Here is a 12,823-nt window from a genome sequence, read left to right as displayed (position 1 = left end):
TCAGGGGGTCACCTCCCTTAAAGCGGAAGTTCCATTTTTGGGTGGAACTACGCTTTCAGTCATCTTTTCAACTTTCCATCTATTAAATCCTCTGCCCTTGTTGTTTTAACTTTGGATAGTAAAACATTTTTCTGCCAGTAAATACCTTATACAGCCCACTTCTTGTGTCTTGTCTGGAAAAGAACCAAGGCTTATGACATCATGCACAGCTCTCTCTCTATCACTCTTGTGAGAGTTTGGCAGGAAGGGAGGAGGGTGAGACATATAAGGGCCAATGAGAGCTGCAGAGCTGGAGGTGTGCCTCTGTGTGTCTGTGTAAATCCAGGAAGTGAACAGGCAGCAGCTTCAACTGCCCACAGTTAAAATGGTTGCAGCCAGACTGATTTCTGCCGCATATTTGGCAAGTACAGAATCGCAGTATATATAAAATAATATGCAAAGTGGTTGGAGGGAAGCTTCAGAATGGCAAAGATGTTTTTATTACAAATGATGTGAGCAGACTGCAGTTCCTCTTTAAGGGCCGGCTCACACTGTTGCGATGCACGAACTCTGTGAATCCACTGCGGGTTCCCGCATCACATGTTTCCCGGCGGCAGTTCACACAGCCCTATGCGAACTGCTGGAAGTGTCAGGTAAAAGTTAATGACACCCCCAAATCAGTTCGCATATCGCAGTGCGATCTGCAAACTCGGACAGGAATTGGATGGCATTGGTGTGAACACTCATGCGATCCGATTCTGCTGCGGGCAAAAAAAGGGTCCTGTGCGAGTTTGATGCAAATTCAGCCATACAATCTTTATGGCTGAAATCGCATCGCACAGAGATCACGTGATTTTCACTGCCGTGCGGTGCGAAACACATCAGATCTCTGACATCGCACCAGTGTGAACCGGCCCTAAAAGAGAACTATGGGTTTGTTTTTTTTTTTTTTTTTTTTTATTCATACTTACCTAGGTAGATGCTGCATCTGTCCCCCGCCAGCTCTAACACTGAGCGATCAAACACCACCGATCGCTCAGTTCCCACAGCTCCCTGACCAGAGAGCTTGGGACTGTCAATCACCAGCTCTCTACTCTGCTTCCCTGCACTCACTGGAGCACGGGGCTGTGGAGGGGATGGGAGGGGACGGCTCAGGCTCTCAGCGGCTTGTCGGGTGCCGGTTCAGGGTTCTGAGGCTCTGTGACATCAGCCAACAGCGGGCTTCAGTCTGCTGTCTGCTGAAAACGGGTCAGAGGAGTGCAAAACGAACCGCACTCCTGTGATCCACGGGAGAAGTACAGCCAAACGAAATTTGGCTGTACTTCTTTTTTAATTTATTAAAGTTATTTAAATTATTATATCTAAATTATTAAGTAATAAACCCAAAACCAAAAATGTAATATATTGTAGCTTACCAATCATTGCATGTGGTGGCTGCATTCATTTTCTTTTCTTTGGATTTTTCCACTTTGTTTTCACCTGGTGATCTGACCAGCAACACACCTCCTGTATTAGTGAGACACCACTCTGGAGGAATGAGCACAGAGGGAACACCAGACAATTGTCAGCGTGGGGAGGAGGGAAGTGTTAGATGTATGAACACATTTAAAGTGGTTGTAAAGCTTAAACATTTTTTATGCATTCATTGCATAATGGTAGAAAAAACTTAGGCATCTGTATCCCCCTCTCACCCCCTTTTACTAACCTGAGCCCTCATTTGATCCAGCGCTGTGCACATCTGCAGCTCTTCTCTCCTCTCATTGGCTCCCACTGCTGTCAATCAAAGTCAGTAATGACGGAGCGGGGGGCGGGGCCGAGTCCCGCTGTCTGTCAATGGAAGCAGCAATAGGGCTCAGGAGTAAGCACACACAAGTGACCCCATGGGAAGAGGCTCCCTGTGGGGGCACTCGACATAGAGGAGGAGCCAGGAGAGCTGGTGAACGCCGGCCACGAGCGATCGTGTGCAGGAGACACAGAACAGGGACGAGTGTGTGTAAACACACACTTCCCTGTTCTGACAGGAGTGACAGATCGTATGTTCCTATTAGCTAGGAACGATCCGTCACTTCCTCTAGTCAGTCTCCTCCCCCTTCAATTAGAATCACCATGCATGGAACACAGTTAACCCCTTGATCGCCCCCTAGTGTTAACCTCTTCACTGCCAGTGACATTTTTACAGTAATCAATGCATTTTAATTGAACTGATCACTGTATTAATGCCAATGGTGCCAAAAATGTATCAAAATTGTCCGATCTGTCCACCATATTGTCGCAATCACGATAAAAATCGCAGATCGCCACTATTACTAGTAAAAAAAAAAAAAAAATAATAAAAGTGCTATAAATCTATCCCCTATTTTGTAGATGCTAGAACTTTTGCGCAAACCAATCAATATACGCTTATTGCGATTTTTTTTACCAAAAATATGTAGAAGAATACATATCAGCCTAAACTGAGAAAAAAATTAGCTTTTTTTAAAAAAAATTGGGGATATTTATTATAGCAAACAGTACAAAATATTGTGTTTTTTTCAAAAATTATCGCTTTTTTTGTTTAAAGTGCAAAAAATAAAAACCGCAGAGGCGATCAAATACCACCAAAAGAAAGCTCTATTTGTGAGAAAAAAAGGACGTCAAATTTGTTTGGGTACAACGTCGCACGACCGCGCAATTGTCAGTTAAAACGATGCAGTGCCGAATTGCAAAAAACGCCGGTCAGGAAGAGGGTAAATTCTTCCAGGGCTGAAGTGGTTAAAGAGCGCCTGTCATTTCAGATCCATCATGGCAGCGCCTGTTAGCGGGGCATCCACTCACCTGCTGCCGCCGCGTCCCTCACCTTGTTGTGTCACTGCCGCATCACCAGCCGTCCCATTAAAGTGAATGGGACTGTCGGTGAGTCAACAGCGGGTCAGAGGAGGAGGAGCTGCAGGACAGAGATGACAGTTGCTCTTTAAAAATTATGATTTAAATCAAATCCACCCTGGTTCAAAGCAAACTCCCCCATCCATTTATGTCTGCATGCTTGTTGAGAAATCACTTTGAAAAACACCTCCCTAGCATTTCTGTCCGCGGCCATCTTGAGTAAGGGCAGATGATTCATGAAGCACTTACTTCCTGGTATCCATCTGGCCTTAGCTCAGGCACGCAGGCACGAGGGTGTGCTTAGCTGAGAAAACCCTTCCTCCTCTCCTGAAGACTCCTGGGATGTATGACATCATTTGCCTAGGCCAGAAACCAGGAAGTAACTGAAGAAAATGTAAAAAATAAATAAATAAATAAATAAATAAATAAATAAATAAATATATTTTCTTATCTATTTACTAATGCTAGCAGCATGAGGATTAAACATAGTCAGTGTTGATTGAGAGCTTGAAGTACCACTTTCAAGCGGTATTAAACCCAACACCAGGAGGTTCATTTACCAAAGGCAAATAGCATGCAAGTGCAGTTTCTGCAGAGCTTAGTAAATCAGGTAATACTTCACTTTGCAAAGAATATCCAATCACTTGAAAGAAAAATAGAAAAAAAAATGCATTTTTGCTTGCACATGATTGGATGACAGAAGTCAGCAGAGCTTCTGCTTTATTTACTAAGCTCTGGAGCAACTGCACTTGGAGAGGGAAACTGCACAGTCTATTTGCCTTTAGTAAATTACCCCCCACCCCCACCCCCACCCTGAATGTAATATAACGCAGCTAACCAATCATTAGATGTGGTGGCTGCATTCGTTTTCTTCATTCGGCTTTTTTCCCTCTGTTTTCACCTGGTGATCTGGCCAGTAACACACATCTTATAGTAGAGTGCCCCCACTCTGGATGACGAGCACAGGGGGCACAGCAGACAGCGGCATTGTGAGGCTGGGGGAAGGGGAGTGTTAGATGTACTAGCAGATTTAAACAAACTAACAAATTGAAGCCAAACTTCAGCTAATACTTTATAATCAGTTACCGCAAACAGTTTTTGTTCATTTTGGGATAAAGGTTTTACATAAATAAATAAAAACTGATCATTTTTAGGCTTCATGTACACGGGACGTTGTTCATCCTCTCCTGAAAGATTTAACTTGACAGTTAGAAACCGGCGTCTAAAAACGTCAGTTTAGCCGCGTTTACATGCCGCGTTTAGTCGCGTTTGCATCTAGAAGCGTTTGAAAAAAAAAATTTTTTTTTTTTTCAAAGTAGCCAAAATTGAAAAAACGCCTGTAAACGAAGCGCTGCTGAACACGACTTCCCACGTTTAGCCACGCTTGGCGTTTGAAATGTCTCTAAACACAACTTCTGAACGCATTTTTTTGGGTTCCAAAAAAGCCTCTAAACACAACTGCCTAGAAACGACTATAAACGACCCTGTGTACATGTACTGATAAGATAACAGAGGAGAGTTCAGGAGCAGTTGAAAAAAATGCCCAACCGCTCCTAAACGTCCGTTTACCAGCAGCCGTGTACATGAGGCCTTAAACACCCCTGCCAGCGTTAAATGGTTTGTCTCATCCCTGTAACTGATACATTCTGCAAGAGAGATTGTTCTTTTGAAAAACAACAGACGTGCTGGCTGGATCTCCAGATGAAAATAGAAGAAAGAAAGTCTAAAAAAAGAAAACGAATGCAGCCATCACATCTAAGAATTGGTAAGCTGCGATATAATAAATGCTTACTTCTGGGTTTAATATTGCTTTCAATTAGTATTCGGGGGTCATTCACAACAGGAGGTGCACTTTTTTTTTGCATGTTCCTTGCCTGTACTTCACCATGGTGGGGGAGTAAAGCACTTATTGCCACCAATAGGGCTCAGAAATATTTGGGGAAGATGAACTTCTTTTTGAATGTTTGCAAATGAATTTATAGATACCCACATCATTTACTTTAATTTATTTCATATTTGTGGCACCAATCTTTCACTACGGAGGTTGTATTACAGTCACACGTCGTTCATTATTCGTATTTTTTTTCACTGTTTGTTGTCTTTTACGCCAATGATTTGTTTTGATTTGTCACTGCTGATTACTCGGCACATTATTGGATTTGGGTTTTGGTGGTTCTTTAGTGGTGCTTTTTAGTTTATTATTGGAAAGTTATTATAACTTTGAGTGCTATTGCTGGTTATCATTTTCACTACTTTTTCACTTTACATGTTTTAAAGGATGATCACAGGGAATTATTTATTATCAAACCAAATTATCTATTATAAAACCTAATGGTGGCCAAACATGTTTACGATCGTTCACAGAATGAAACAATGGGATTGAATCTATGAATTATGGAAAAGACACATACCATGTCATTGATCGCTTCCTGAGCAAAACCAATCGATTTTATTGAAATGATTCTGATTGGTCTAGATGGAAGATTCAATCATGGGAAGAAAAGTGGATCCATCAGTATAATCATTTGCCCTAGGTTCACACCTATGCATTTTTTAGTGCATTTGGCGGTTTGCAGAAATGCACTACAGTCCATTGAACGTGGTTTCCTATGGTACACATTCACATCTATGCGTTTTTCAGCCGGTGCGTTATTGGAAAGGGTCAGGGACTTTTTTCCGCAGCAGATTGCGTTTTGCGTGTAATAGACTTCAAAAGACCCGCACCAAAAATGCAAGTGTTGCGTTTTTGATGCATTTTTTTCTCTCTCCATAAATAGCTGGTTGCGATCCTTATAACAACCAGCTATTTATGGACAAAAAAAAAAAAAACTCATGTAAAAACGCTTAAAAAATGCAACATTTGCGCTTTTGGTGTGGGTCCATTGAAGTCTCTTACACGCAAAGCGCAATCTGCTGCGAGGAAAAAAATCCCTCACCCTTTCTAAAAATGCAGCGGTTGAAAAACGCATACCGTATTTATCGGCGTATAACACGCACCCCAAGTTTAGGAGGGAATTTTAAGGAAAAAAACTTTTAGGAGTAAAGTTTAAGGAAGAAAAACTTACATTAAAATGCCCATCAATGCAGCCTTATCGTGTCCATCTGCAGCCTTTTCAGTGTCAGTGCAGCCTTGCCCCAGTGTCCATTGCAGCCTTGTCAGTGCAGCTTTGCCCCAGTGCAGAATTGTCAGTGCAGAATTGTCAGTGCAGCCTTGTCAGTGCAGCTTTGCCCCAGTGCAGAATTGTCAGTGCAGAATTGTCAGTGCAGCCTTGTCAGTGCAGCTTTGCCCCAGTGCAGAATTGTCAGTGCAGCCATGTCAGTGCAGCCATGTCAGTGCAGCCTTGTCAGTGCAGCCTTATCAGTGCAGCCTTGTCAGTGCAGCCTTGTCAGTGCAGCTTTTCTCCAGTGCAGCTTTGCCCCTGTGCAGCCTTGCCCCAGTGCAGCCTTGCCCCAGTGCAGCTTTGTGGGATCGCCGCAATCCCTGCCAACATACACAGCGTATGTGTAAATTCAAATATGGCGCCGAGACTGCAGGGACTCAGCAGAGCCGAGATACACATACCCGAGAGTCCTCGGCTTTTCTCTGTGCCGCTTACAGTCCCGCCTAGTCCCGCCCTATGGGCGGGACTGTAAGCGGCGCCGAGAAAAGCCGAGGACTCTCGGGTATGTGTATCTCGGCTCTGCTGAGTCCCTGCAGTCTCGGCGCCATATTTGAATTTACACAAGGCTGTGTATGTCGGCGGCGATCGCGGCAATCGCCGCAATTGCTCCGATCACAACAATTTGGGGGGGGATCGGCCTATAACACACACCCACGATTTTGCCCTGATTTTCAGGGAAAAAAAGTGCGTGTTATATGCCGATAAATACGGTAGTTGTGAATGTGTACCATAGGAAAACCATGTTCAATGGACTGTAGTGCATTTCTGCAAACCGCAAAATGCACTAAAAAAACGCATAAGTGTGAACCTAGTGTGAGCCTGCTGACAGCTGATGACTCATTGGTTGTTAAGGACCCGGCGGTCGGCTTCTTGGCCCGCTCCTTAACAACCAGCTATTCACAGTTTGTTAAAGAGAAAAAAAATGCAAAACCCATGAAAACTGCATGCAAAAACGCATCAAAAATGTGGGTTTAAAAATGCATTGCAAAATGCACATCAACCGCAGCCGCATAGATGTGAACCTAAGGTTAGGCTCCGTTCACTTATATGCAAATCGCATGCGTTTTGAACCCCATCCCATTTGCATAACATGTGAATCGGCAGCCTTCTCAATCCAGCCGGTTCACACATGTGCAGGGCGGCTGCGATGCATTTTTTAAGACAGGATCCTGTGCATTTTTCAGTCTGGTTCAGGTGCGATTTCTGGTACAAAATTTGCACATGAATTGCTCCTGAACTGGTGAGCAGAATCGCACCGGACTCCCGTGCTGAAAACACGCCCACATGTATGTGAAGGGAACCTCATCATACAATCTCTTCGATCTTACAATCCTAATTTTCTCCCAGACGGTAAATCAATTAGCAATACAACTGTATATAAAACCATTCTGTATGTGGCTACCGCTAGATTTAGGTGGCTATATATACACTTTGATGTTATTATCCAATTGACATGCAATTTCATTCAAATGATCGAATCAGAAACTGATCAAACAGCCACGCCTTCCCTTCTGAGCAATTTCGACTCGGGTTAGATCGAATTCGATCAAACTGAGTTGATTAACCAGAGCAGAAATATGTTGATCCTTTTGCATCGATCAGCAGCAATTAGATACTTTGTTCATGAATTTGATCGATCAGATTATGAGATTACATGGTGGGGACAGAATAGTGATTGATAATTTCTGATCGTATGTTATGGCTGGATATTAAGTATTGATCAAAATCCACTTCCCCGTGTTTGGCATGTTGATCAAATGGGTTGTTGACTGTAGATCCACTATTTCTATCAGGAGAGATCAATCAGAAAATAAATTGATCGTTTATTGAAGTCTGTATAGCCACCATTACTATACACAGTTCGAATCTGGGCCGGGTTCAGCATAAACCGGCTAAGATTCAAATCGTTAATGGGCAGGCTGAATGTACCAAGTTGATCAAACAATTAACTTGGGTACAACCAGCCTGCCGGATTCTCTTACGATTGCTAGGTTTGAGTAAATTTGAACAATCAACTTACTTTGTGAAGATCGGCACACATTCACTTTCTTGAATTTTGTGACACGTAGTCACTATGCCCTGTGAGTAGGCACTGCTGTGTCACATTTCACACAACCTGCCTTCTGTACTACAGAGGAGCTGAGAGGAGGAGTTTCAGGAGGCGGAGTCAGTACAGGATTCACTGCTTGCAGGCAGCAAGGTACCATGGGATTTGTAGTCCTTAGATACTAAGGCAAAGCTTCAAAGAATGCAGAGAATCTAGGAAGATGTGGAAAGAGATGGCCAGCAGACAGGCAACACAAAAGGAGATTTTTTTCAAGTAATCTTATATTAGATTGTCAAATTTAACTATTTTCTGTATTGTTATTACAATTCTGATGTTATAAAATGAAAGTGTATGCTGTGACCATAGATCTCCTACAACCCTTTTGCGCTCAGAGGTGTTCTTGCATTTGTTGCATACGTTTAATAAATAATTTTAGGCCTGAAGATTATGTAATGTCCCAAAAACATTGTGGGGTTGATTTACTAAAGGCAAATAGACTGTGTACTCTGTAAGTGCAGCTGCTCCAGAGCTTAGTAAATAAAGCAGAAGCTCTGCTGACTTCTATCATCCAATCATGTGCAAGCAAAAATGCTGTTTTTTTCATTTTCCTTGCACATGATTGGGTACTCTTTGCAAAGTGAAGCTTCACCTCATTTACTAAGCTCTGGAGCAGCAGCAATTGCAGATTGCAACTGTACTTTGAAAAGTGCCCAGTCTATCTCTCTTTAGTAAATCAACCCCTATATATATATATATATATATATATATATATATATATATATATATACATCCTAGCCACTTAAGGACCAAGCCTCTTTCTGAGATTTGTTGTTTACAAGTTAAAAACAGTTTTTTTTGCTAGAAAATTATTTACAACCCCCAAACATTATATTATTTTTTTCTAACACCCTATAGAATAAAATGGCGGTCGTTGCAATACTTTCTGGCACATCGTATTTGGGCAGTGGTCTTACAAGCGCACTATTTTTGTAAAAAATACACTTTTTTGAATAAAAAAATAAGACAACAGTAAAGTTAGCCCAATTTTTTTTAATATTGTGAAAGATAATGTTCCGCCGAGTAAATTGATACCCAACATGTCACGCTTCAAAATTACGCCCGCTCGTGGAATGGCGACAAACTTTTAACCTTTAAAATCTCCATAGTCAACATTTAAAAAATTCTACAGGCTGCATGTTTGGAGTTACAGAGGAGGTCTATGGCTAGAACTATTGCTCTCGCTCTACCAATCACAGGCGATACCTCACATGTGCGGCGATACTGTTTTCATATGCGGGCGCTACACACGTATGCGTTCGATTCTGCACGCGAGCTCATCGGGACAGGGCACGTTTAAAAAACATTTTTTTTTCTTATTTATTTTACCTTTTATTTTTTATTTTCACACTGTTCTTTAAAAAAAAATGTGTCACTTTTATTCCTATTACAAGGAATGTAAACATCCCTTGTAATAGAAAAAAAGCATGACAGGACCTCTTAAATATGAGATCTGGGGTCAAAAAGACCTCAGATCTCATATTTACACTAAAATGCAGTAAAAAAAAAAAAACAAAAATGACATTAAAAAATAAATGTTTTAAATGGCCCTTTAAGAGCCATGGACGGAAGTGACGTATTGACGTCGCTTCCGCCCTGCATTGATATGGAGGCAGGTGGGGGCCATCTTCCCCTCACTCGTCTCCATATCACACAAGAGAGAAGATACGATCGCCTCTGCCGCTGCCAACGGCTCCGGTAAGCGGCGGAGGGCACCGGAGCGCAGCAGGAGGGGGGGGGCTCTCCCCCCACCGATAAAAGTGATCTTGTGGCGAATCCGCCGCAGAGACCACTTTTATCTTGAAGCGGACTGCCCGCTGAGGAAGAGGATACCGGGGTTATGGCAGCCAGCTGCTGCCATGACAACGACATTCCTCGTCAAAGTACCGACGTATAACGACGGTGGGCGGTCCAGAAGTGGCTAGAGAATAGAACAGTTGTAGTTCCATTTTTTTTATTTTACATGACATTAGTGCAACACAACCACAAACACAACATTTCCATAAAAATATACATTTTTTTTTTTTACTTGGTAATTTTAGGGCACATAAACACAATATATTACCCAATTTTTTGGTAAAATATAAAAGATGAGATTGTGCACAGTAAATAGATACCCAATTATCGAGCTTTAACCACTTCAGCTCCGGAAGATTTACCCCCCTTCATGACCAGGCTATTTTTTTGCGATACGGAACTGCGTTACTTTAACTGACATTCACGCCGTCATACGAAGCTGTACCCAAATAAAATTGATCTTGCACAAATAGAGCTTTCTTTTGGTGGTATTTAATCACCTCTGCGATTTTTATTTTTTGCGCTATAAACAAAAAAGAGCGACAATTTTGAAAAAGACAATCTTTTTTACTTTCTGCTCTAAAACACATCCAATAAAAGAATTGAAAAAAATCGAATTTCTTAATCAGTTTAGGCCAATATGTATTCTGCTACATATTTTTGGTAAAAAAAAAAATCCCAATAAGTGTATATTGATTAGTTTACGCAAAAAGTTATAGTGTCTACAAACTGTGGGATATTTTTATTTGTTTATTTATTTATTTTATTAGAAATGGCGGCAATCGCTATCAGTGACTTATAACATTTTGGACATTCTGACACTAACTGACACTTTTTGGGAACCGGAGACACTAATACAGTGATCAGTGCTAAAAAATATCCACTGTCACTGTACTAATGACACTGGCTGGGATGCAGTTAACATCAGGTGCAATCAAAGGGTTAACTGTGCCTAGCCAGTGTTTTACCAAACTGTGGGAGGTGCTTTTACTAGGGGAAGAGATGGATCCTAGTCCCTGCTTTGCAGAGATACAGGATCCATGCCTCCCTTCTGTCAGAACGGCGATCTGCTTCTCTTCTCAATGATCGGACATCAAGTCCATGTAACCCACTGTGTGTGATCTGCCTGCGATATCAAGCTCATGTCCCTGTCAGCGATTCTGTCCAAGATCCCAAAATGCCAAATGTGAACGCAGCCTATAGCCTCGTACATACGATCGGATTTTTGGCCAAAAAAAGGCGGACTTTTGTCCGAATGGCGTTGGCCCAAACTTGTCTTGCATACACACGGCAAGGAATTGTTGGCCAACAATTACGAACGTACTACATTGTTTTTCAGCTCTTTAGCGCCACCCTTTGGGCTCCTTCTGCTAATTTCGTGTTAATAGAGGTTTGGTGAGTGTTGATTCGCGCTTTTCATTTCACACTTTTCAGTTCGTTTCTGAGTGGTCGTTCGTCAATCAGACATGTTGCGGAATCTGAGGAGATAACGTGTTATTTATTATTGGCCTTGGAGTTATTGCTTTGACATTATTTTTTTGGTTGAATAATAATAATAATTTGTTTTGGTATATTTTCTATATTTTTGGATGCATAGAATGCACTTTTTGGTTAAGTTCTATTGGCAGATATCATGTCTAATTTTATTTGTTATCTTGTTTTAATGCACAATAAAAAAAATTGTGGAGAATAATACTTGGCTATGTGTTTTACTTCAAATGACAGTTTGGGAGTAGGCAGTTACATTTAAAAAATACAATGTAAAATTGACAAGCGACACCAACATAGTTGTATCTTTGATCTTAAAAACTACAGGATAATGGTGTTGTGTTAACTTGCACCAAAAAAAAAAACAAAACATAATAATATTATTCTTGATATCACTATAAAAAAAAGCCTTTGAAAATGTGTTTGCAATAACTCCATCAGTATCACCAGCAAAGCAGCTTCATTATTATCCCATTAAAGAAGAAGAGAATTGTGCGCTGCATTTGGAGATTTCATAATTTGCCACGAATGTTAATTCTCCATTACGAACGCTAGTTTATAAGACCGACCGCTTCCAGCTCGTCCTTGCTTCTGAGCATGCGTGTTTGTACTTTGGACCTTTGTCCGACTGACTTGTGTACACACGCTCGAAAAATCCGACAACACACATTTGTACGTGGAAAATTTTAAAACCTGCGATCCAACATTTGTCCGCGGAAAATCCGACAATGATTTATGCCCCGTACACACGATCGAACATTCCGACAACAAAATCCATGGATTTTTTCCTATGGATGTTGGCTCAAACTTGTCTTGCATACACACGGTCACACAAATCTTGTCGGGAATTCCGAACGTTAAGAACGCAGTGACGTACAACACTGCTTGATTCCGAGCATGCATGGAACTTTGTGCGTCGGAATTATGCACACACGATCGGAATTTATGACAACGGATTTTGATGTCGGAAAATTTGAGATCCAGATCTCAAATTTTGTGTGACGGAAGTTCCGATGGAAAATGTCCGATGGAGCTTACACACAGTCGGAATTTCCGGCAACAAGGTCCCATCAAACATTTTCCATCGGAAAATCCAACCGTGTGTACGGGGCATTAGAGTGAACTATGAATACTGGGCTTAGAATGATTGCTCTCACCCCGGCATGTGGAGAGATATGTAACATATGCAGTGCAATCAATGTGTTCATGCATAGGTGTCACCAATGTGTGCATTTATATTTGTACAAATATATTGTGCAAGAATGTGGTGGTGGGGCTCAGAAAGGTTTAGGGGAAGCATTTTAAGTATTTTAAGACGTGACCTATCACGAAACATGTAGGGCGTGGCTACGCAGTATATGCCAGATCGCCATAGAGCCCCATGTAATTTATCACGGGCGTCTCTGCTGTTTTTATATTTTGCCGGCTTTTA

Source organism: Aquarana catesbeiana, linkage group LG07, assembly GCF_042186555.1.
Source record: "Aquarana catesbeiana isolate 2022-GZ linkage group LG07, ASM4218655v1, whole genome shotgun sequence".
NCBI lineage: Eukaryota > Metazoa > Chordata > Amphibia > Anura > Ranidae > Aquarana > Aquarana catesbeiana.
Note: the sequence above shows the minus strand (reverse complement) of the source record.